At 36.3% G+C, this 26,416-nt stretch overlaps 1 long non-coding RNA gene across 1 annotated transcript in view; it reads right to left on the bottom strand.

Moving 5' to 3' along the window:
• The window catches only part of LOC129524727 (uncharacterized), a 926,434-nt gene extending 900,225 nt beyond the window's left edge, over window positions 1-26,209 (bottom strand). Inside the window, exon 1 of the long non-coding RNA XR_010130189.1 lies at window positions 24,337-26,209. This is a non-coding gene — a long non-coding RNA (uncharacterized lncRNA). The remainder of the gene's footprint in view (window positions 1-24,336) is intronic.
• Window positions 26,210-26,416: the final 207 nt, after the last annotated feature.

The raw sequence follows: 26,416 nt of genomic DNA, 5'->3' as shown, positions 1-26,416 counted from the left end.
CCCCATGGGATAGGAAGAGTTAATTAATGCTTAAAGAAGTAAGATGATAACCTTCTAATATCATACAGCTAACCTTCATAAAAAGAAAAAAATCAATTTACATTTTGCAAAGGTCATTTGTATAATCTCTCCTTTTAATTTAGACAATGGAAGTTGGATTTAGACAATGGAATTTAGACAAAGCAGAGCGTATTCCATGTTACAAATGGTACTCAGAAAGGTAGAGTGAATTGGGAAAACTTCAGTCTTCTCTCTCCATGACCAGTGCTCCTTCCACATCTTGCTGCTTCATAATCCCAAAGTAAATAATGACTTGCAGCATTTCCAAACACCACAGAACCAAAGTATATCTTCAAATAGGTCTACACATATATGTCACAATCTCAAAAGTAGCTGATATTGCTGAAAGTAATCCAAAAAAGACCACTAGATTATGTGGAAGTCTTAACACCAAATGACCAAGTTCCTGAAGCCTTTTTAAAAAACAAACACGATGTATGTTCATCTTCATTAGCCCAAACCAAACTTTCCAGGTCAATCACTTTTTTTTTCACCCACCTTTGAACACAACCAAATTATGATAGTAAGTTCCCATCTCACCTTGGAAAAATTAGTTTATTTCTCACATTCCAATTTTCTCATTTATAAAATGAGCAAATTGAACTATACAGACTTCAAGAGCACTTTTACAGACTATTCTCAAACTGTAGATAACCAACACCTATAAAAATTATCAATTATTACTATTTTTAACAATTCCACTTAAATTACCATTAAGCTCTATAACTCTGCTTTTTCTTCAATTTTACAGCTTGTCAATGCTGCAATTTATGTCACCAAAAAAATAAAGAAAAGGAAATGCAACTTCCATTTATTATTTTAAGTGATCCATAAAGGCATCTTACATGGTGAAATAGGAATGGTTCGGGTCACATATATAGAACCAGGGATTAATATAAACACGCTGAAACTTAACAACCTTCTCACCCTTGCCAAACTTGAAATTTTATAACTAATGTACAAAATGAAATTAAAATAACCCCCCAGAAAGTAAAGAGATCCAGAAAATTGCTGTTCTTGTGGGATACTAGCCATCAGAATAATACTTCTAAAATGATTGGAAAGACCTGCATTTGCACTAAGATAGTTCGTGATTAGTATGGTTGACATTTCATTTCCAGAATATCTTAGCATTAAGCAACAAGTTAAAAGTAACATTATATACTAAGGCATACTAGCTACAGTCAGGGGTTTTAGAAAGATTGTCTGCATCCTGGCTTCACCACTTTCTAGGCAATGCCAATTTTCTCATTTATCATATACGGCTGCTTACAATGCCTACCGAATATAGCTGTTTTGAGAATTAAATGAGATAAGACACACAGCATAGCACTTGGCCCATAAGACAGACCATAAAAATGGCAAATTGTTGTGTATGACAATAATAATAAAATTGTAGCTTACAATTTTAAACGGTTTTCATATAGACTCCATTTGGTTTTTATACACACACAAATTTCAACTACAGACAGAGAAATCATTGTTGTCTCCCCAGAGTTTCAAATGAGGTTAAGTTCCTTGTACCAACTCACAAAGCTAGCAAAATAGTAGAGCTAAAATCTGAACCAAGATTTCTGAGAGCAGGTCGAGTACTCTCCCTGCTGTATCACAGTCCTACAATAAAATTTTCCTTCACAATCAATTCACTTTCATAGATAATTACATATAAGTCCATTAAAATTCTAATTACATCTTTAAAAATGAATATATACACATGGATCACCCTGCTGGAGAACTGAGCAAAAACAATTATAAATCAAATTCCTGTGAAGTGAATCATCTTTTTCCATTGCATCTTATAAGAAAACAAGAATACAATTTAACCTGATATCTATTGATAAGCAAAATCAAAATCTAGAATGTTATATTCTGGTAATATTTTAATCTCTAAGCATACTATTTATATTCAAACCTCTGGTTGTTCACTCTGTCATTAAATTTTTCAATCCAATTTGTTCCTAGTTCATAGAAACATCTAACAGTTCCAAATTAGAAACATAATGAATTTATTAATTTTCTTTAGCCTTTTCCAACACTAATAGAATTTTACAAAACAGGTTTCAAACTATAACTTTGCATTATATCGTTAGGTGCTTAGGTGGGAAATACATCAAATATATTTTCTATTGAAATGAAAACTCTGGTGTACATATATATAAATTAATCCTATCTCATTTGCCTTGTAAATTCAATGGTCTAGGTATGTAATGTCATCTGAAAATGGGAAAGTATACATTTCAATTTTTACAACATTGTACTTAATCAGTTTCATTATCAACTTCATACTTTAAGAAATGCATTAAAATTAAAAATATTTAAAAATGTTTCTTCTTTATTAAAGAGCAGTCAGTGTTGAATCATAATCTAGAGATTTTTAGCACAAGCAACAGATTAAAAAGTCATCAGACAGATGGCTAAGATAACTACAATAAAGTGTACAAAATATATGATCATAATAATTAAATATTTTAATTGCTAGTAATTACTGTAAATTACTTTAAAAACTAATTATAACCAAATTTGAGTTAGCTGACTTGTTTATACCCACTTCTACTTGATATCCTGGCAATAAAATGGATCTCAAAACATATCCTTATGGTTCATAAAAAGCTAACAAGTGTTTAAAAAATAGTGTAAGGAAATTTAATGTAATATTACTTATTTAGTTATTCCCAGTGTTTTTCTGAAAACAACTATTTTCTAGTTCATATGATTAAAATAGGTAAGAAGTGCTGCTAGATAAATTAAAATAAAATATGGCAACAAGGTAACTACCCAGGCTTATGCTGATTTCAAACAACTCAAAGAAAAGTATAAAACAAATATAAATGGAAAGCAACCAATAAGGACACCATAACCTTAAAAGTTGTTTTTTTATTTAAAAAATTATATTTGCCCTTTGTTCAAAATTTCCATATTATGAAAAAATAAGACAATTTTAAAATTATTAACTTTCCAAGCATTCCAAAATATATGCCAATTAACTGGTATGGCATTGTCTCCAATTTTAATAATTTCCAGTTTTTTAAATATGATGTGATTTCCAGTGCTAATCATAGGTGTATTGGTCTTGGATAGACAGAGACCAAATGAAGAACAGATTAACATCGAAGAGAAAGTTTCATAAGGTCTCTAAAACAGAGTCTGGCTAATATTTATTGAGTGTCAATTTTGAACAATGTAATAAGAGATTCTAAATGATTAAAAACATTAAGTACAAGAAAAAATCCACTAGACCACGGTGTGAGAGAGAGAGACCACACATTTGCCACCATTGCAGATATTCAAATGCCATTGGATCACATTCTTAGTCAATAAGAAAATAGGACACCTGATAAAATTTAAGCAAGACCCTCAATACATAAGTAGAAATAAGAAATACAAAATTAATATAAGCGTATTCAGTCTGTTAGGTGCATTTAAATGCATTATTGCTATGACTTTGGTATATACAAGAAAAACTTGAAAGCAAACTGTGAACTTAAGAATTCCTAACATTCATAAGGCTTCTTTACATTTCAGTTCCAAATAGACTTTTAATAAATAGAAACTTGAGCTATATTTTCAGATTTTCTTATTTTAGTCATAATATACATATACATTTTTTATTATGACAGGTTATTAGGTTTTGTTTCTGGTTTTTTTTGGCGGCAATGATTTTAAATAACCATTCCTGTTCACTCTTGACTTAGTTTTGTTGATCTGGGTGCTAATTATTATTATTACTCTCACTGTTTTCCATCTGTCAGCTCATCTGCAGGGTCTTAAAATGCTTAAGCTTATGAAAACGCAAAACATTCTGGGGTTGCTTCACTGTCTAGTTTCTCTACATCATTAATACCATAATCAGGATAGCACAACTCAAAAACCAGACAAATCATCTGCCATGCATGTTTCGCTATTGACTACTTTAACATTTTTGAAGCACTTATTATCAGGCACAGTGCTAGGTCCCAGGGATATAAAGATGAATAAGAATAAATATTAGCAGTACATTATGTTGAGTTACAATTACGCTGTAAACATTTTTTCTTACGAACCTGATCATATCTCTTTTCTGTGGATTTTTTTCAAGCTTTCTTAATATTGAGTTCACCTTTAAATCCAGGATTATGTAAGTGTCTCCAGGTAATTTTATTCTCCCACTAAAACAGAAGCAACATTAATGTAAAATACTCCATGGTGTTTGTTATGTAGGGGATTACCTAAACTAATTACTAATATACTATCTATGATACAGTTACCCGCACCCTCCAACCTCTTCCCAGTTACAGAATCAATGTTATAAATTGCACTGGCAGCATTTATATTAGGGTTGTCAAATTTATTCATATTATGAATTCTGCTACAGGATTTCAGTTCAATTACTTGAATTAGATACCCCTACCATATGTGCATCCAGTTAATTTATACCTTGTTTTAGGGCCTGTTCTATAGTTCAAAGCTCCTAACAACTTGCTAATAAATATGAAAGGAAATTTAAAGATAACTTGTAACATACATTTTTTATTATTCTAAAATTATACTACAAACAGAAGCACTTTTGTAAAGCTAAACACTACATTTATATTCTTCACATTACCTTTTCACAATAATCTCCAGTATTAAAATGGAGATTGATTTCCACAGAAGTATTGATGGCTCCAGAATGTAATGGAAATAATACAGAAACACAACTAATCTCTTATACATAAAGCAAATATTTTTCTAATGAAATATTATTAACATATTTCCTCAAATTGTTAGGAAAAAACAACTTGCCAGTGATATAACATTTGATAAACGTCTCTTCGCTCTGAACACTAGAGACTATATATTGTTAATACATCTCAATTCAGCCAATCAGAGGTAAAATATTTTTATTTGATATTACTTTGTTTGATTTTCTGTACCTCACAGGCCTCCTTTTATAAAAACCCAGGCAGGGTCATAGGTTTTAAGAAACTCCATCTCTCTGGCAGCAGTCAGGGCATAGTCCCATGGTTCTGCAGTTTGTTCATTTCACAAAGGATATTGGCTGTGGGGACAAGTAGGGACTGAAACCCAGTCCTTATTGCTCCACTTGTCAAACTATGCGGTGCCCCATTACAGGACTGACAGGCGTTGTGGTATCTTAGAGGAAGGTGTACTTCTATGCAACTTTGTGCCCAGGGATGCTCACTTTTTACCATTCATCTGTCAAGAGGCAGAATCTTTCAGTAATTCTCAGAAGGCACTACATATGTTAACAACAACCTCACCTTTTTCTGGGGGTAGGTGGAGAATTGGAGGAGGATATGAAACTAGAATCAACAGACTCCCTCCTTGCCCTCATTATTTACATCCAAACACACCAAAATGTATCTCTAACTCTTTCGTCCCATTACCACTGCCTTTGTTTAGGACCAAATATTATCTGACCTGAAACTGCCTATGAAATAGTTTTTCCTTTAGGCTCTCTGAGTCTTCAGAGTCTAATTTATATCCCTACTTTCTGATTACCATTCGGCCTCAAATCTGGTACACCATGCTCACCCACTCCATTTGTCTCCACTCAGTCCCATCATAGGCATTGTGAACCTCAATGTATCATATCCTCTCCAGTCATAATGATCCTCCTGGTGTGCTCCTGGTACCTGGCATCCTCTATTCCTTCACTTCTTTTCTGCCTAGCTTATTGACTTTCAAGGGGAGTAGATTTGTATGCCTTTGAGGTATTAATAATAAGTATAATTTTTATTCCAAATCTTCATTTTTACATTTAATTTAGAGCTGCTTCTACTGCCCTAGTCATGTTTGTCTCAGGCTTAGAAACCTGCAAAGGGCTGGGGACTGGGTAAGATTTGGAAAGTGGCATCTTTACTGTTTTCCCTGTCTCATTCTTCAAGTCTTCCCCTGTCACTCACTGTGTTGTTTCTGGTCTCTCCCAAGTTAGAAACTTATTGGCTCTTTTAAGGAGAGCTTCTGTGAGACTCTGAAGTCCACTCTTCACAACCACTCTCAGTTTGCTGAAGTCTTTCTCCTGTAACGTTCACTGCTATGGGCCATGCACCCATGCATCCACTGATGCCATGTAAAGGGGCAATTCTATTGCAGGCTTGTGGGGACCATCCCAGAAAGCTAGGCTACCCCTCAAATCACTGCAGTCTGAGATGAGTGTGCCAAGTCAGGTAACAGCAGTGGTGAATGAATGGAAGGGGGCTTGTACTCTGGAGTCCAGCCTCCACCACAGTAATCTGGGCACTCTTCCCCTCTCTGAGCCGCAGCTTCCTTCTCTGTGAAATGGGTTGATCCCTCCTAGGGCTGCATAAGGATTGAACAAGGTCTTGCTTACACATCACTGAGCCCATGATTTTTACATATAGTAGGTGCTCATTAATGAGCACTACTGATTCAGGGTGGCTGGGGCACCCAAGTCATGCACCTCCTTTGGGGAAGCACCCCCAGGAGCCCATGTTTATTGTCCAAATAAACAGATAAGCCAACTGCTGTTCAGGAGGCCACAGGCTGTCCCCTATTGCTACCAACCCCTACTGCTATGTCCTGCTATATATAGACTCTCATTCTGGGGTCCTCTCACCCTGCTACTGATTAGTCCTATGTTTCTGATGCTCTCTATAGTACACCAGACCAGGACATCCTGTTCCCGGTCATCAATTGTAAGAAGTACAGTCTCCTTTCAAGGCAGATTTCTCTCTTTGATCTGCTATCTCAGATAGCTTTAGCCGGACTTTGTCCTTTGATTTTTTAAAGTAAAGTTCAGGCAATAGTCCCTATGATCTCCAAATTCCAAGGAATAAAGGTCAAATATTCCGAACACTTACCTCCACCCCACTAACTATGCTCTGATCACAAGGTGGCAAGAGGTCCCTGAGTAGTTTTGTAATGTAGATTTGGATGTACCTTTACCCTTTGAAATTCACCCTCAAATATCTCCTAAGCAATTTCGTGTTCCCTTTACCAAGATTTCCTCCATGTTAACATCTTGCAAAATAATAATACAATATCACTACCAGGATATTGACATTGAAACAAGCTACTCATCATATTCAAATTTCCTCAGTATAACTTGTACTCATTTGTGATTTTATGTGTATTTAGTTCCATACACCTTTATATCATGAGCAGAATCATGTATCTGCCATCTACCATCACTGTCCAGATACAGAACAGCTCCAACACTTCAAGGAATGTTTGTGCTGTCTATTTATAACCCTACCCACCCCCACCCCCAAACTTTGTCAAGCACTAATCTTTTTTCCATGTCTATAACTTAGTCATATCAAAAATCAAACATAAATAGAACCATACAGTATGTAAACTTTTGAGATTGGCTGTTTTATTCAGCATAATTCCCTGGAGGTTCCTATAAATTGTCAATCAATATGTCATCCCTTTTTATCGCTGAGTTGTATTCTACACAGTGGATACCACAGTCTGTTTAACCAGTCACCTAATAGAGAACATTTTATTGATTTTATTGTTTCCTTATTTTTTGTTATCATAAAGAAATCTGTAATTAACACTTTAATATTGTGTGTGTGTGTGTGTGGGTGTGTGTGTGGGTGTGTGTTATGCCTCTGTAATAAATGCCTGAGAATCCAATTTCTGGGTCATACATTAAGGACATGTTTAATTTTATATGAAACTTCCAAATTATTTTCCAATTTTTTTCAATTTTTCCCATTATTAACTTCCTTAGAAACTTTCATACCGTTTTCATAATGGCTGTGCCAATTTACATTCTCACCAACAGTGTATTAGGTTTCCCTTTTCTCCACAACTAATTAGTAATTATTAATCATTGCTTAATAGCTAATAAGAAAAATTTAAAGTCAAGAGGGAAAGATCTATGAAGTATCAAATAGAAAAAAATATTTTGCTAATATTGAATTTTGATCACTAGCAAAGCAGCTAAATTTAATCTGGACATACTTTATGACATTAAATACACAAAGATTCTTTCACAAATGTCAGATATGCAAGAGAATATCAACTGCTTTGCAGTCCTGTGTTATAAAAACATTAATTTGGCATTTTTAATATCGCAGATACTTTACCTCAACAGACACTTATAATCAAATTATGCACTAATGCCCTAAGACATCAGTGAATGTAAGTTATCCCTGCATCTAGAATGGTACTAGTTATCAACCATCTTTGGAGAAACCTAGAAAATAAAATCACACAAATCATTTCCATGTGCTCCAGTTTAGATGAAAATATTCAGCTAAGAAAGACTGAAGGAAAATGTTTGATACTTTACAGGTTTTGGACATATTGTAGTTTATTCTTTTCTTGTTAATCGTCCTAACAAAGAAATGACATTAAGTTATTAAATTGGACCCTGGGATTGCAGAGCATCTTGTGACTAGCTGCTGTCAAGAAAATGTCTGGAACTTACTTACATATGCTTCCTATCCACATAACTTCCAATTTTCACAAAAGACCTGATTTTCCACTGTTCCCCCTTGTTGCTAGAATAGATTTAATTTGACTGATGACTTCCTTTCTTTTCTATTTATCATGTATAAGACATCTACAATAGCATCAGATATTTTATTACACTTTAAAGAAATGGTATTATTAGCTGTTCATAGCATCACCGTCTTATTTAAACATTATATTTAATATATGCAACTTGAAGATTTTTAAAGTTATAAGGATATGTTATACGTAAAAATATTTAAAATAATGGTTTGCTTTTCTCACCTTGCAAAATGGCTAGCGTGATGGAAGAGTCTCCCAAATGTCACCATTATATTGATAGACAACCTTTCACCAGTGTTAAGTGAAGGTTGAGCACTCTTAAGTGTGATCAGACTTAAACACGCAAAACAAATCTAAAGAAGCCTATAGTCTAATTTGAGATAAAATACTAACCCAAAGTAACTAATTAAAAAGCAATGCAAAAGCTATGAACATATAAATGTAATTGATGTTTAATGAGTAGTATATGAAAAATTTTCTAGATGGCAGAAAATAAATGCTTGGTATTCTGGGCTGGGGCTGAGAAAACTTTGAAAAAGATGTCAGAAATAACGGAAAATATGTCAGTCTTTGCCTGGTATTATAGTGCATTCTTCCTCACACTTTCTTATTATCCCAGGTTAGATAACTCACTCTTCTTCTCACTACCAAGATCTGTGAGGTATTCTCAGTTCCAACTGGCCATAGAAATACCTTCTTTTTTAAATTTTACTTTTTTCTGCCTCAAGTCCATTTAAGTTCACTTAAGCTGTTTTAATAGGTAACCTCAAAACTTTAGGCTGTAGACCAAAGTGTTGGAATTTTACAAAGTCCAATTCTGACATTAAGTCATCTGTATGTAATAGTAGTCACACTCTACAAACATTACAAAGAAATTTCTGGTGTTCAGAAATGTATAGCTTAAATATCTAGCATCCTTTGGAAGACAGTAACTTACAACTGTATATAACTATCATTTATAGGATAGCCCAGCTTGGACCAGAATTTTAAAATGTCCCATTAAAAACCTATTCAAAATCTTGTACTGCTCAAACTCATCAAGTGTTAATTAGATCATACTCAAAGACAAGAGGATGGTTCAAAAGTATTCTGTATGATAATTTCTACTTCTGATCATCAACTTGGCATAGATCTTTGAAATGTGATTATACTTGTTACATGAGGGACTGTGAATCAGAAGACAGAGATAAAATTATAATAATAATAAATAATATTTTCAAAGTTATAATGGCATTTATACGCCAGAATGGTTCCTTATTTCAGGTGTGTTTGCTAACTAAAGCAATTAAGTGTTTCAATTCAGGGTAACAAAATGCAGCAACTCCTTTCAAGGTTTCATTAAATTTAAACTTTTATAGTGAATACTGGCTAAGATTATTAATATATAATATGCATTATGCTTTGGTAAAGTTTCACTGTCCTTTGCTGCACAAACCCAAGAGTGTTTCATATTACTTATAACGTAATCAATCAGTCTAAAAGATTGATTCACTGTTTAAGCCGGAGCAATCTTTTGAAATAAATGTACAGTAACTGACAGCAACAGTTTTCACATGGGTATTCTGAAAATGGAAAGAATAAATACACTTTACTTAAGTATCTTCAGTAATTTCCATTTAGTAGCACATGAAGGAACATGAAATAGCTTTAATGAGCAGTGAGTGAATTTAACTATTTGTGCATAGTACCATATTGATTTTAAGAAAAATAATAATAACATGCCAGGACTTCCCATAAATCATACTGTAATTCCTTCCAAGAGGCTATGACTCTGCAGTAGTAGGCAAATGTATTTTTAATTCAATTTATAAATGGCTTAAAAAATACTAAAGGACACAAACTATGCTCTAATAGTCCTCTGGAACAATGGTCTGTAGAACAAGATGTTAAAAGGAGACATTTTCTGTGTTGGTTTCAGTTGAGACCCAAAATGCAATAACCAAATAGTTGACAAGAACCTTCACATTTTTAATCAAAATGCTAGGTCATCTATGCAGAACTTGTAAAAGAGGCTTTCAAGAACCACCAGTTTTATAAGCCAGCATCCCTTGCAGCGTAAGCGGCTGACAGTTTGGAAACAAGAAAGAAAAATATTTTTGGCTGGGAGCAGGGGCGGGAAATTGTTGAGCTGCTATAATCCCTCAAGTATCACTTCACCTCAAACTTTGAAGAAACTTCAGGGAGACTGCTTCAGAAGCTTATGTGTATACACTGATGCTCGGGGACAGAAGAGTTAATGTCTGATATGCATTTTAGAAGTCATCTCCTAAGACCATTGTTGTAGGAGAATTCCAGAGGATTAGTAGAGCATAGTTTGTGTCATTACGTATTTTTTAAGCCAGACATACATTGAATTAAAACACTGTATTCCTAGCTGAGCAGAGTGAATTGTTAGCTACAGTCTCCCTGGGAGAGGCAAGATTCTGTAAATGTTTCCTGAAGACTAAAGAGGGCAACTAAGAAGAAACAATTTGCTGAAAGACATTTCAAATTCTGTTCAAGAACAATGCATAGGCGAATGGAATAATCCCAACATAGGGGATGAATTTCCAGATTTCCAGGGGCTGGGGGAGAAATATTACGCATGTAACTGGAAGAAAATGCATTTCCTGTATCATAGAAAATTCAGCCAAATAGTCCCAGTAGGGGCCTCTGAGAAATACAGATATCTCTCTGTCTCAATAGGCTACATTAGGCTGTGGTAACAAAAAATCCCTTAATTTTAATGGCGTAAAACCACAAGGATTAATTTCTTGTTCAAGTATAATGGTTGTTGCGGGCCTGTGGGAGGCAGAAGCTGGCTCCTCTCATTGAAGTTTCAGTGATTTCATGATGAAACAATAGCCATCTCCTCTACAGTTGTAGACTGCAGTGTCTAAAGGAAAAGAAAGATCTCTGGAGACTACCATCCCAGTTCAGCCTATCACTGACATTTTTCATTTTTGTTCAAAACTTCAAAACTCATTAATCAGAACTGGTTAAATGCCCTGCCCAACCACAGAAAGCCAGGAAGTTCAGTCCTACCATGTGTCCAAGAGGCACACAGCCAGAAATTTTTTATAGCATTCACATCCACTGTACCACTTGAAGATAAAACAAAAAAAATCATTGAAAAAGAAAGAGAATCCACCAAACCCAGGGGAAGTTTATCCAGGGTTACATTTAAGTCAGTCAAGTCACACTTCACCTTTACCTCTCCTACCTTTCTGAGGCTTAACCCTAGAAGGGTCAGAGGCAGCATCCTTGAACAGGACAGAAAGCATAGAGGCAAACTGGGAGAAACACAGGAAAGGCTGACCAACTCCCCTTTTCCCAATAGAGGTGGCCAGAAAAATGCTGGGAAAACTTTCATATTAAATAGATTTAAGACCTCCTTTTTATATGAATAGTATGTAAAAGAAATGTCACTATTCATGTGATTAGCAGTAATTGCTGAACATTTTATTCTCTAATAGTAAATGAAATAGGAGGCCTATCTGACATTTTATTCATGAGCAAGAAAATATTTAGCCCCATAGAGCAGGTTTGAATGAAAAATAGTGAAAGCAAAGTGGAGAAAGACCAGTTGGCTTAAATAAGGACAAATGAAAAACAGCTCATGCTAGATGAGTAAATTTTCAGTGAATGGTAAACAGGAAAAAAGTATTGAGAGAAAAAAAAAGCTTCAAAGTGAAGCTTAACGAAAACTATCAGAATACCTTAAGAATATCAGAGGAAATTCTCACATATCACCAAGAGAATCTCAGAAGCATTAAGATAAAAAGCTATTACAGAAATAGGAAAAATGTTTAGAAATCAGGCTAGACTACCCTGGAGTTTTTCCCGGATACATGAAACCAAAATTAAAGATAAAAATGCAGTGAAAATCTGACTTAAGTCAGAAACACCTAGGAAAATGCTCCATCACAGCAAAATGAATGGCAGAAAATCTGATTAGACTCTGTAACATTGGCCAAATAGGAATGCTGGGCAGAGACGAAAAACGTAATGTATTTCCAACAAACTAGATTTAGGTATACAGTGATAACCCCTTATAGTATCAGAACACATTAATAGAACTCCCAGATGAAACTACCATTAAATCAGTAACTATTTAATCTTAATCTTTGAATTTTTCTTTTTCAGTGATACAGAAAGTATCAAAGAAGAAAATCGGATATGCATGTTTAAAGAGATCAAATATTCAAAATAAAAATGAGGAAAATACTGTTTGTTTTATGTAAATTGGCTATGTTTTAATTTTAAAAAGACCTTTTTAAAAAAGTTAAGATATATAGAAAAATTTCATAGCACAAAGAGTTCTTATCTACGTTACACCCAGTTTTTCCTACTATAAACATCTTACATAAGTATGGTACTTTTGTCACAATTCATGAACAAACAAAAGTTACACTGCTGTTAACTACAGTCCATACTTTATTCAGATCTCCTTAGTTTTTATCAAATGTCCTTTTTCTATTGCAGGATCCCATACAGGATACCATATATTAGTTGTCATATATCCTTAGCCTCTTCTTGGCTATGACAGTTTCTCAGACTTTCCTTGTTTTTGATGAGCTTGACAGTTTTGAGGAGTACTGATCAGATATTCTGTATAATGTTCCTTGGTTGGGATTTGCCTATTTTTTTTCATGATTGGACTAAAGTTATGCATTTCTGGGAGGAAGACCACAGAGGTAAACCATCATTCTCACTATATCAAGGGTACGTTCTATCACTATGATCACCACAGTTGATGTTAACCTTGGTCACTTGCTTGAGGTCATGTTTGTCTGGTTTCTGCATTGTAACATTACTTTTTCCTCCTCCTTTCTATGCATAATGTTTAGATGGAAGTCACTATGTGCAGCCATGCTTAAAGAGTGGAGAATTATACTCCACTTCCTTCAGGGCAAGTATCTACATAAATTATTTGAAATTGTTTTGCGTAGATTTGCCTATTCTTCCCAATTCATTCATTCATTTGATCATGTGTTTATATCAGCATGAACGCATGGATATTTTAGGCACAAATTCCACAAATTTTCATAACAGCCTTATAGAGATATAATTCACATATCATACAATTTACTCACTTTAAACTGGCTCTAATTTGAAGAGATAGTAAAAATCAGTGCTTACTCAGATACAAAGAGTTGCTCAACAATCATCAATCCAGGTCTAAGTAACTATATGAAAGTTATCAATTAAGCCATCTATAACCATGTGTTTAAACTACAATAGTCAATTTGTATTGTTATCTTTGTTCTATAACCTATAAAATCAAACTCATATTATATTAAGATGCAATGAAACTGTTATAAAAAGGCAGGGAAAATCCAACAGAAAGAAAGAGATTTCAAGTTCATTGGCTTTACTTTTCTGTACAAACCTCTCATTATTAGAAAAGTGATGTAAATTATTTCATTTAAGATTATTTTATTAGTGGCTTTTAATTGTATACTTAATACAGGAATGACTTTGTGTAGGTACTGAGCACACAAATTTATTTTACACCCATGCTTTATCCTATCATCGTAAACTTCAGGTAACACATGCAGGCCAGAAAAGTGTTTTTCACCCCTATTTTACATATTAGGAAACTAACACGTCATGAGATGAAGAGATTGTTCAAGGTCCAATAACCAGAAATCAATGGCAGTCAGAATTTGAAACCAAATCTTAAACTTTTAGTCACTGCATGTTACCTCTTTTACCAATTGGAAACAGTATTACTATGGTTTTGGATATGATTTAAAACTGTCTAAATGTTCTAAAAATCACAGTTCAATTCATTTCAAAAATATTTAGTAAGAAATAGGTCCAAAGATATTTTTAATGGTAATAAATAAGATATAATTTTTGTCTTCCAGGACCACATGATTTGGAAAGATAAATAGGCCAATGAACAAAAATAATAATATATTAAATAATACATATAAAAACAGAAGCTTGTAAAAGTAGAGAGATTCCAGGAATTTTGGAATGATTTATTGAGAATATGATACTAAGCTCATTTTTTAAGTATAAGTAGGAGTCTTCCCATGTGATCTGAAAAAGACTATTCCAGTTGCACGAATCCCAACGTGCAAAGCCACGGAGACATATTTTTAAATTGAGTGGCTTTATTAGTAAGTACCAGATTATTTTACTTTTAAATACTGTTTCCAACATCTAAAAATTGAGTATAAATTAATAATTACATTCATTAGCACTTTATTCTTATAAAGTGATCTTATACTTGATGTATCTATAGTCTTTCTAATTCCACAAGGAGAGCTAAATGGAAAGATGAATAATTATCCTCCCCAACATGCAAATAACTCCCATGGTTTTCTACCATTATTACAGACAAAACATATGATTATCATCCATATTCTCAAGCTGTAATTTGAAACCATTTATTTCTATTGAATCAAACTTCATACCCTTCCTTGAGCTTTACTTCAACATAATCATGGAAACTTCATTTTTGGGTCAGCTAGTAATACTTTTAGTTTTAATCTCCTAATCTCTCTGTAAAACCCACAGTAAGCATTCCTATGAACTGATGAATAGGACCAGAAGCTCCAGGTCCAACAGAACGGTCATCAAATCCACTTCTTTTTAGCAGTCACCCATACCTAAGTATTTTGCTAGGCTACATAAGGACCTATAAATAACATGTGGAATGTATTTCAATTCACATTTATTTCATCAATCTTGTTCACACATATTTTAAGTGTAATTAAAGACGAAATAATAGACTAAATTTTTACTGAGTTTATGCAGTACCTGTGAGAAGAATCTTGAATTCAGAACCAACCATATATATATATGCAAATTTAATTTAATCATCCTAATTTAATTATAATTAAATCCACTTAATTTGATCATCTACAAAAATAAGGTAAGATCAGGAACTCATGAATATGTTCTAGAATGATCTTCACTGATTATAATCAAAAAGTTCTTTAGAAAGAAGGGGTAATGGACTACCATCAATCTACTTTAGTTAGATAGAATGAGGTTTTACGGAAAAAAATAAAAATATCAATTAAAACCATGTACAGACAGACAAAGTAATCTGCTACAGACTTCAGTGTTTAAGGTTATGTTACACAACTATTTGGAAGGAATGTTTTGCAAGGAATGTATCTAAGGCATGGGTAAATGAACTAGATGGTTAAGGCCACTTACAGAAAACATACGAGAGAGCATGACTCATGTTCTTATGACCCATGTCTTATTTACATGCTTTATGACCCATGTATTTTATTTACACAAGCTCCCTCTCTCACACTGCTACCCCAACTCTGACAAAAAATAAATTCTGTCACCAACCACTACCAGGAATCCAATCACACTAATGTTACTAAGACTAACATATATGTGACTTTGTTGAAGATGTTGAGATCACAGGAAGCAGTACCACTGCACAGATTACAACGTTGTAACTGAAAAATTCCATTGGACGTCTATCTTCTGAAGCGTTTTCTGGTCCCTGGCCACTTAATCCTCTTGCCTATTATCCACACAGCACTTAGTCTCACTCTTCACACTTACTCACTCTGACATTTCTTGTGCAACATAGCTTCCTATTTTGTCAAACCTTAGGTACAAGGGAGCCCCAGGAAGTTCCTTCACTTTGTGTATTATATATTGCTATGATATTAAATACACTTATGATGCAAATGTTTTATTTTTGTAACCAAAGAAAAAGGAAAAAATAATAAAAATTACACATTAAGAAACAGGTTTCAACTCAAGACTAAATGAATGTAATAAGATGTGCCTTATGCAACTGTGAATGCGCATAAAATAATGCATTTGTTCACAGTAGGTGCTAGAAGAATGCAGATGATGATTATGGGAATTATTCAAAGTGAGAAAAGAGTGTAATGACACAGGAAAAGTTAGTGTGATAGGGAAGTATAGCATGTACTCCTTCAGTTTACCAGATATGAAGCAAAATTAGGTAAAATACGAAAGATGAATGATTTGGATTAATCTATTATAAAAATAGTTCTCAACTGAATGCTCACTAGGAACCAGACACCTCTTAGGAAAATCTTTCTATCTTTCAAACTCATGGATAAATCCCTGTCATTCAACTTCATTTCTTATATGCACATAACACAATTTCTCATTATGAATTTCATTTATTTTAGTTGCTTGCAAATTCTTTCTCATTAGCCTGTAAGTCTCTCAAGGGCAGGATTATATCTGTCCCCTTCCCACAGACAATATATGACCCAGGGCCTACCTACTCCAGTGCTTAACACAAAAGAGGTACCCAATAAATACCTGAAGAATTAATCAGTCAATTCACTATAGACTAAGTATTGCTCTACAACCATATTTTCCTTCTTAAAAATATATATTGGAGATTTTCTCATGATGGTATTTAAAGAACTACAACATTCCACTTACCGTCTTATTAAACCAGAAACATACTGCATGAATATTCCAACATTTGTTTATCTATTTTCCTATTGGACATTTGGAGTTTTTTCAATTATTTAATAAAATCATGTTCACACACTTTTGCACCTCCTTTCTAATCTCTCTGCCTGAGTCTTTTTCTCACCTTATTTAAATGATTTCCATTATAAACATTGAGTAAAAGTGATGATAGCATACATTCTTACATTTCTTCCAAGCTTAGAGAAAAAGCACTTAGTGTTTCACCATTAAGTATGATATTAGCTCTAGGTTTACTGCAGATGTTCCTTATCAAGTTGAGGAAGTTGCCTTCTATTCCTAACTTGCTAACAGTTTTTATCAAGAATAATTGTTGTATTTTCCAATGATTTTTCTGCATCTGAGATCACCATATGGTTTTTCTTTTTCTTTTTTTCTGTTGCCAGGCTGGAGTGCAGTGGTGCATTCTTGGCTCACTGCAACCTCCGCCTCCTGGGTTCAAGCGATTCTCCTGCCTTAGCTTCCCGAGTAGCTGGACCTACAGGCACACACCACCACACTCAGATAATTTTTGTTATTTTTAGTAGAGACAGGGTTTCACCATGTTGCCAGGATGGTCTCGATCTCTTGACCTCGGTATCCACCCACCACGGCCTCCCAAAGTGCTGGGATTATAGGTGTGAGCCACCATGCTTGGCCAGTTTTTCTTTTTACTCTGTTAATATGGTGAACTATTCAATTTATTTTCTAATGTTAAAGCAACATTGCATTTCTGGGATGAACCTAACTTGTTCATGATGTATTATCTTTACTTGCCATTGCTATTTATACTTGCTAACATTTCATTAATAATGTTTACATCTATGTTCTGTAGGATATTGGCCTGTTGTTTTATTTTCTTATAACTTTTATGTTGGTCTCATAGTTGGAAAATATTCCCTCCTCTACAGTTTCCTGAAAGAGTTTATATAGATCTGGTATTATTTCTTCCTTAAATATTAGGAAGATTTTATTAGTAAGGTCATCTGTGCCTTCAGTTTACTTTGTAGGAAGATTTTTTGTTTTGTGTTTGGGTTTTTAACAACTGATTTGCCACATAATTCAAATAACATGAAATTTACTCTTTTTATGTGAACAATTAAATGATTTTTAGTGAATTTACAGATTTGTGCAACCATCAGCACAATCCATTACAGAATAGTTCCATTGTCCCAAAAGATTCCTTGTGCCCATACGCAGTCACTCACCAACCCCACTGCCAGTGCCAGATGAAAACCACTCTACTTTTAAATTCCATAGATATGTTTTTCTGTACATTTCACATAATTATATCACATGGTGTTTTTTGTTACTGGCTTCTTTCAAGTAGCATATTGTTTTAAAGGTATATCCATGTTGTAGCATGTATCAGTATTTCATTCCTTTTCACTGATGAACATTTTCCATAGTATGGATATACCTTATTTATCCATTTGCTAATTTGGTGTGGAAAAGTTTTAACTACAGATACCATTTCTTTAAAAGACAGAGTCATTCAAGTTGTCTATTTCTTCTTGTGTGTACATGATATATTGCTAGAGATTCATGGGAGCATTTCTGAGGATAAACTTCTAAAAGAGGAACTATAAAGACAATTATTATGAGCATTTGTAATTTAATATATATCCAAGTAATAATTACTTAAATTGCATGTTAGATGAGCTGAACCAATGACTCCAATTATGTATTGAGTGTTTATTTCCCCACTCCCTTGCCAACACAAGGAGTCTATCGATGTTTTCATCTTTGTCCCAACTCATCAGCAAAGACTATCTTACTATTGTGTTATTTTGCATTGCTTTAATTACTAGTTTATATATTTATTGTTTACTTTTACAGTGTTATACTCACTCTCAGCCCAGTTTCCTCCCCCTACATGAATCTTTTCCAGACCACTCACACTTCACCCTACTCTGAATTGCCTGGTGACACAACTTTTGTATTGTTATTTTGTATAGCCTTGGGAACAATAGATATTTAATAAGAATATCCTGAATGAGGTGATGCTCTATTCTATTTTTGTTAGCTTATCACCGATTTTTGTCTTCTCTGCTTAACAAGAACACAGAATTCTTAAGAACAAGAACAAATTCTCATGTACCATTATATCCTGAATATCAAATAGAAAATTAGTTTATCAACAATAAATATTTGCATATTAATTGATGTGAATTTAACTAATCGAGACCAAAGCTAGGCTTTTATCATTACCTGCAAATAAAATTGAATAAAGAAAAAACATTTGCAATCCATAATCACAGGCGTAACCAGCAGGTGACAGTCACATCCTCACCTCACGAGGACTGCTTTCATCAGGCTATATGTGTGTGTGTGTGTATGTGTACATATATATATGTAGATATACATATGTACATACATATATACATAGAGACTCTCCCTCCCTATGTATGCATATGCTGTCTATATACATAGACAGAATATATATAAAGTATATATAAAGAAGATGTGTTCATATGATATTGTACATACACGTATATATGTATATAAAGGTCAAGTCAAAAATTGTTAAGAAAATAAAGGCACTTTCCTTTTGAAAAATGAAGCTCACCGTTTCAAAATCAACATTTATCACAAGGTACTGTTGTTGACTCTCCTGGTGTACCTGGAGCAATACAGTTTTTATGCTAATTATTTCTCTTCATGCTGGCTAGTAGATAGATATCTTGCAGCTAACCATAGTTACGTTATAATAGAATGAGATTGTCTGAAGACACAAAATCCTCTTATGTCGTCCAATTTAGAATCCATTTCACAAACTCTATGGTGCTACCTAGAAACTGAATGTGCTGGGAATCTTATATTTTTGCATATATTTCTGTTACACTGAACTTCAGGTATGATATTTGTAAAGACAATAATTCTACCTTTATAGGCAATTTGATATAATGTTCTATTATAACAACAAAAAATGTAATTTGTTTTCTAGTCTAGGTTCCCAGGTTTGCATTTAGTCTTACTCGTTTTGTTAGAGAAAATACACTTATAGTTTTTACTGACAATGACACCAAAACTCTAGGGAAGGAAATGGTATTTAACTTACCCTTGGAGCCAGTAAAGACAAGCTATTCTTGACATTAACTAGTGAATACATTTAGAAAATTAACAAAATGTATTCTAGTCAAATCCTAGCAAACCTCACATTTTATAAAAAGAGCACATAATTATTTCAATGGAGCTTTTAAAATGTTATTCAAATCCATGAGTCATTTAATATCTACCACGTATTTTCTTCCTAATTCACATAATGAAAATAACTTATAACTAATATTATTAGCATTAAAGCCAATAAAATAAAATAGGAAAAATGGTCTATCAGTGGTCCTGGGCAAATTCCACTGTAAAAAACTAAGATAATATATTAGGTTTGTGTTCCATTTCATAGATTAAATCACTGAACAAAATATTCCACAAGCTAAATATTTTTAGTGTTCATAAAAATTGGGTAACTGACCTGACAATAATGAAAGCAAGGGACAGTTCCTACCTGTGTCATATTAAGTATACTCACAAGAAGAATAAAAATGTAGAATTGCTAAAAAATAAAAAAATCAGAAACCCAACTGAGACTTTATTATTAAATGATATTTTAACTCTTTTTCCTTGCCTCTTCTTTTTTATCAAAACTCTTTAAGAACAGCACAAATGCCCAAATGAACTTTTATGGCCCATACAATAAGCATTACAAGATTTCCATACATCACAAAATTTGTGCCTTATTAATAATAACTTTGAGAAAATCATCTCCCATATATAAATATTAATTTAAATTTGACTTTCATGGCACATGTTAATATCTCATTCAGAGAAAATATTCCTCTCATCAAAGGCATATCGAAATCCATGATGCATTACTGAAGTTTTACAAGCATTCTTTAAATGTATTTTATTTATTCTTCTATCAAGCACTACATTTACTTGGCACCTGAAAGTTCTGTTTTTCTTTTTCCAATGCTTAAAGCTAGCTGTTATCAATTTTTAAACACAGAGTAGGTAGATATTAAACATTCCCATTGTACAGAAATCAACACTGAGCCTTAGAAAAAATAAGACAGCTTTTCAAAGAAGACACTGCTAGTCATGAGAAACACAGTGGAATTCAAGTCTTCTGGTGTCAGATCCACTGCTTTTTCTATTTATTCATGCTGCCTCCCAGTGGCACTGGATTAGTTTCTCTTGGGAGATTTTTAGAACTAGGATCTTCTCTCTTGAGGACATTTAAGAATAGATACAGCAACTGTATCTGTTGAGTGATAATCCTTTTTTTAAAAAGTAACTTTTATTAAGGTTTAGATGAAGCTAAGGTTTCCTAAAATATGATACTTATTTCTGAACCAATATACACTGACAAATGTGACTCTACTACTTGCTGAATATGAACATTACATATTTGATTACATTGGCCAATTTGTTCACAGAGTATTAATCATATGAAAATAAGCCACTCAAAGCACAAATGCACCATGTTCTTAGGCTGTCCATCTATGTCAAATGAATACCTATCCATGCTTTTATAATTTCCAGAAACGAAAGGCAGTGAAGTTGCAGCGAGACACAAGATGCATTTACAATTTAAGAGACGATAATAAACTGATGACTCGAACTCCCTAAAGACCCAAACCCACCTTCTAGTCAATTTTTGTTTAAAATTAAAAAATAAATGCAACAATCTTAGTATTTTAAGACTATCACCCACTTAAAAGTAAATTATGGACTGACCATTATAAAGTAACTGTAAATTAGCATGGATTTAATTCTGAAGGAAATATGTTAAAGGAAAAAGAGGGAAGAAGAAAAGGAAGGAAGGAAGGAAGGAAGGATTTCTTTAGAAGCATAACAAAAAAATCACAGAAGTATATGCCATTAGATGGGTATGCCTGATACCTGGAATTTAACCTTTCCCTCATATTCTCCCTTAATTTCCTTACCCCAAACCCTTTTTAAATTTAATTTATTTTCTTTCAGGAAATATGGTATTTTATGCTTAAATAGTTTTTAAAGTTATTAACATCAAAGTAGCCCCTAAACCATAAAGGGAAGAGGCTTGGTGACATATTTCAACAAAATTATAAATACAGTACTCAGAGGTTGGTTGAGGGCTATGACAAAGAGAAATATTTATATAAATTGAGAAAATGGATTTTTTTTCAATCTAACATGCTTCCTTAAGGATACAACACAACCAAATTGGAGAATCAGTAACTGATAAACCTCTTTGCATATAGTGACCTCCTCTCCTTGTACTACAGGAAAACATTTCCACCTAGAGTCCTTTCACAGAATATCTAGAGACCAAACAAAATCAACCATAATGACTACCAGAGCCAGATCATAATCAGTTTTTAATTGCAGTATCAAGCCAATTAATTTGTGACAACTTCCTATCACTTCTTATTCTTGACATGAAGTTGCAGAGGACTCAAATGGTTTTCTGGTCCATGACAGCTGTGGAACATTTTAATGTTTGGTCTCTTTTAAAATCACATTTATTAGAGAGGAAAGCATCTTTAGAGATGGAGTCCTAAAACTGACTCGAGATTACAAACCAGCCTCACCAGTTTAATTAGATTAAATGTCAAGAAACAAAACTTCCCTTATACATCATATACACAGAGTCTTAACAGCAGATCTTCATTTGGTTTTAGAGGTGTCTTTCAGAAATACATTTGAGCCCTAAATATGTATGTCTTGGTTAATTTAATTCAACAAATAAATGATTAGTGTATATATAAGTTGTACCTATATTCAGATGAGTATCACTTTTTCACATCATAAAAATTTCTAAAATACTGTATTTTAAGAACATAAACCATCCTTTTTGGGACTTCATCAAGATATATATTCTTGCCTTCCACACAGAGCACCATCCACTATAATACATGAATGACAAACTTTATATAAATCTTCCCTGAGATAATGCTATGTGTTATTCAGGAATGAAAAACATCAATAAATTGTCCTGCTTCCATTCCCACTACAGTAAAATTATATAAAAATATTAACTTATATATGTACCTTCATCAAAAATAATAGATGCCTTACATAACTAAACCACTTCTGCCATCAATAGGCAATCCATTCCATTTAAATTCTTAAGGTGAAATACCTGGCAGATCTCAAAACATTTTACTGGTTTTGAACAGGAAGTACATTTTTTTTTCTTCCTCACACTCCAACTGTATTGGGAGTAACGCATGCTACTGGGTGATGGTGACAGAACCCTAAAGAACATCTCCTTCTTTTAAAATGTTAACCACTGCTTCTAATTTCTGAAAAATATTTTTTGCCCTTTCAGTATGTGGCCCAATATTTTCACCAATGATGGATCTCAGCTTCTATTCAGTATTCCTGGAATATTCCACACCCCATGGTAATTTTTGGTCTTCCTTTAGTATTATTCTAAATATTCGTCTTTGTTAAGAGCCACCTTTCCAAGACCCTGAAATTGCATTACTTAGTGTAAAATGACCACATATGGTATGCACAAACACAGCACAGCACGCTGAAAAATACATACATTACTGGCTGACAGACACGGGGGTAATCACACCAAGCAAACACAATAAGCACTCTTTCATTTATTTATTTATTTATTGCTTAGACACACTCATCAAACATATTCAGTGCCCACTGAGCCCAAGGCAGTACACAGCACAGATAATATCTGTTAGGTGGCTTCAGCAAACTGGATTATGTCAAAGTGTGAAATGTGAAGTGAATCTGACTTCATCAAATAAACTGAACTCCAAGGCCATTTCCCAGCACTCACCCCCCCACCTCAAACACACAAGCTTAACTTCGCCCTCCTTCCTCTTCTGATGCTCAGACCATGACTTCCTTCTCATCCTTCTCTTCTCTTCTCTCTCTCTCTCTCTCTCCCTCCCTCCAAGTATTTCAGCAGCTTTCCTCAGTTCTCTGAGCCAATGCCTCGGAAAAGGAAATCAGCAAAATGCTGAATGGGGAGACTTCACCAGCAGGTGAAGAGGAAAAGAAGAGGGTGTGGTACTCGTTTTCTCCACCACACCCCATCCCTGGAGTCTTGCACTCCAGTCTACTGCGGCTCAAAGGGGGCACAGCAGGTCCCCTAGCTCACCTCGGAGCAGCCTGGCCCAGACCAACCACCCAGCGTTCTCCGCAAAAAACTTCCCTTAAAGCAGCCAAATATTCAAGGGAGGCGGGGGAAATTGGGCATTAGTTCGAATACACATACAACAGAGCACCACGGAGCAACACTGAAAGGCACCTTTTTTAGATACAGACCCTATAGACTCTCTCTCACCCTTCACTCCCTCCCACCCTGAGTATCTGACTGAGAATTTACAGAGAACCAAGAGGCGAAAGGAGAGAGGAGGAGAAAGAGGGCATTACCTCCCGGGGCTGCCCTCAGGGTGCGGGCCAGGATCTCACCCCCGAAGTGGCTCCAGTTCAAGGCACAGCTTTCCAGAGCTCAGCCGGGTTCGGACCTGCGTCCCCGCGGCGCGGTGCGGAGCTCGGAAGCGCACCGGGACTGCCGCTCACGTCCCCCGCCCCTGCCGCGCGGGCTCCGCCACCCCGCAAGCACGCTGGCTCTCCGCGCTCACCCCGCCGCCTCCTGGCGCCCCCACACCCACCCGCTCCGCGGCGCCCGCTGGGAGCCTCTAGCGGAGGCGAAGGGAACAGCAGGCGACCTGCGGCGCCCAGGTTCCGACGCCGGTGGCAGGGAGCCGGCCAAGCGGCAGCGTGGGCTTCGCGCGCCCCCGAGTCCGCCGGCCGGGTGCCGCCGCCGCCCCCACCTGCCCACCTGCGCCAGGCTTACCTGCCACCGCGTCCTAGCTGCGTTCACCGGTGCCCACAGCTCTCTATGGCAATTGGGGGTGGGTCTGCTGTGCTAATAAAAATTTTTTTAAAAAACCTCTCTGGTAAAAAAACGAAAACCCAAAACCCAAATCCACGCTGCATATCAACCTCGACAGAGAACCCAGTCCGAAATCGATTTCCAATAGGTTTCAGAAAGTGTAAGGACAGGACACTCCTCTGGCTTCCTGCCTCGCAACTGGGCAGCGCAGCACCGGCTACTCCCTGACTTGCCAGCGCGGGTCGTGCGATCGCGTGGCGACGCCCGGAGAGATCCTCCTAACTTGACTTAACCCCCACCCCATCCCCAACATCTATTTTAAGTTATTGTCTCTGGCAATTTAAGCAGCAGCTTTGCTGCCTCTTACCTTGAGGCGCTGTTAATTCTCCTTCGTGTCCTTAAAATCCCAAGCCAAGGATGCGACGCACACAAGTCCAGGGGCTTTTCCTGGACTTCCCCCTCCTCAGCGCTGAAGGCTCCTCCTTTCTAAGGGATCAGGAGGGGATGGCGGTTCAAAAGCCCTCACCATAAAGGCGCCTCGAAGCCTTCGTACCAGTGGAAATGGAGACCGGGACCACCTTCCCGGCACCCGGAAGCCTCCCAGTCCCTCCTCGGCCAACTTGGCTGCCTATTCAGTTTTCTTCCGTAACCCCACAGACACGTCAGTCAATTCCCTGGCATCAGGCAGGATATTCTCAGTTGCGGCCGCTCCTCTTGCTTTCTCTCGATAATGCCCCTCCCCCCTTTCTCCCCTTAATTTGGAAAATTTTCTACTCTCTGCCCGAATTAGGTGGGGATGAGGCGGAAAGGTAAGAAGAGCCACTCCAAGGCACAGCTTCGGAACGCCGTCTCCCTGGGCTGCTGCAGCGCGAAGGTGTCTACGCTGGGGAAACTTTGAGGGGAGGCAGCGCCGGTGCGGGGCTGGGCGGGCGGCGGGCGGCGGGCGGCGGGCGGCGGCGCCAGGTGAGGAGGCTTTGAGGAGGCGGCTGCAAGGCGGGACGCAGGGTAGCCGGCTGGGGCTTGGCGGCCCGGCTCAGAGCTCGGGCTGCGCACACACACAGGCGCGCACCCCCGCGCGCGCGCAGCTACACACGCACGCCCAGCCCTGCGCCCGCGGCCCCCGGCCACTGGCGAGCGAAAAGTCGGGAGACCTGAGGAGGGGTAGGGGTTCCAAGGATGCTGATGACAGAAAGAGTCAATCAATCCTCACTAGTTAGCGGATTGCCGGCAGGCAGTTCCTCGCCGCAAGCCCTTAAGTCCGTTGGGCTACCTCTCCGTTCTCTGTCCTGTCTGGCATTTCGACTCCCTAGCTCTTTTCCTGAAGCCAGTTACACCCCCTCGACACCCAGCGAGAGGCCACCAGACTAAAGATGAGCCCTGTTCCCATCGCCACCCTCCAGGGGCCACCTCCGCCCCTTCTGTAGTGGAGAATTGAAGCGGCTGCAGCAGCTCTCTTGGGAGCTGAGGGGCTCCCCGAGGTCCTTCGAATAGAGGAGCCTACACATCGCTTCGTGAACATAATCCCCTCGCATCCCGTCTTTACCTCCCTACTCCCTTCGTAACATTTCCCCCAAGGAGCTCCCGAAACTCGCTTAGATGTTTTGAAAATGAATT

This window comes from Gorilla gorilla, chromosome 13, assembly GCF_029281585.2.
Source record: "Gorilla gorilla gorilla isolate KB3781 chromosome 13, NHGRI_mGorGor1-v2.1_pri, whole genome shotgun sequence".
NCBI classification, from domain to species: Eukaryota; Metazoa; Chordata; class Mammalia; order Primates; family Hominidae; genus Gorilla; species Gorilla gorilla.
The sequence above is the reverse complement of the archived record's forward strand: the minus strand, read 5'-3'. Positions and strand labels throughout refer to the sequence as shown.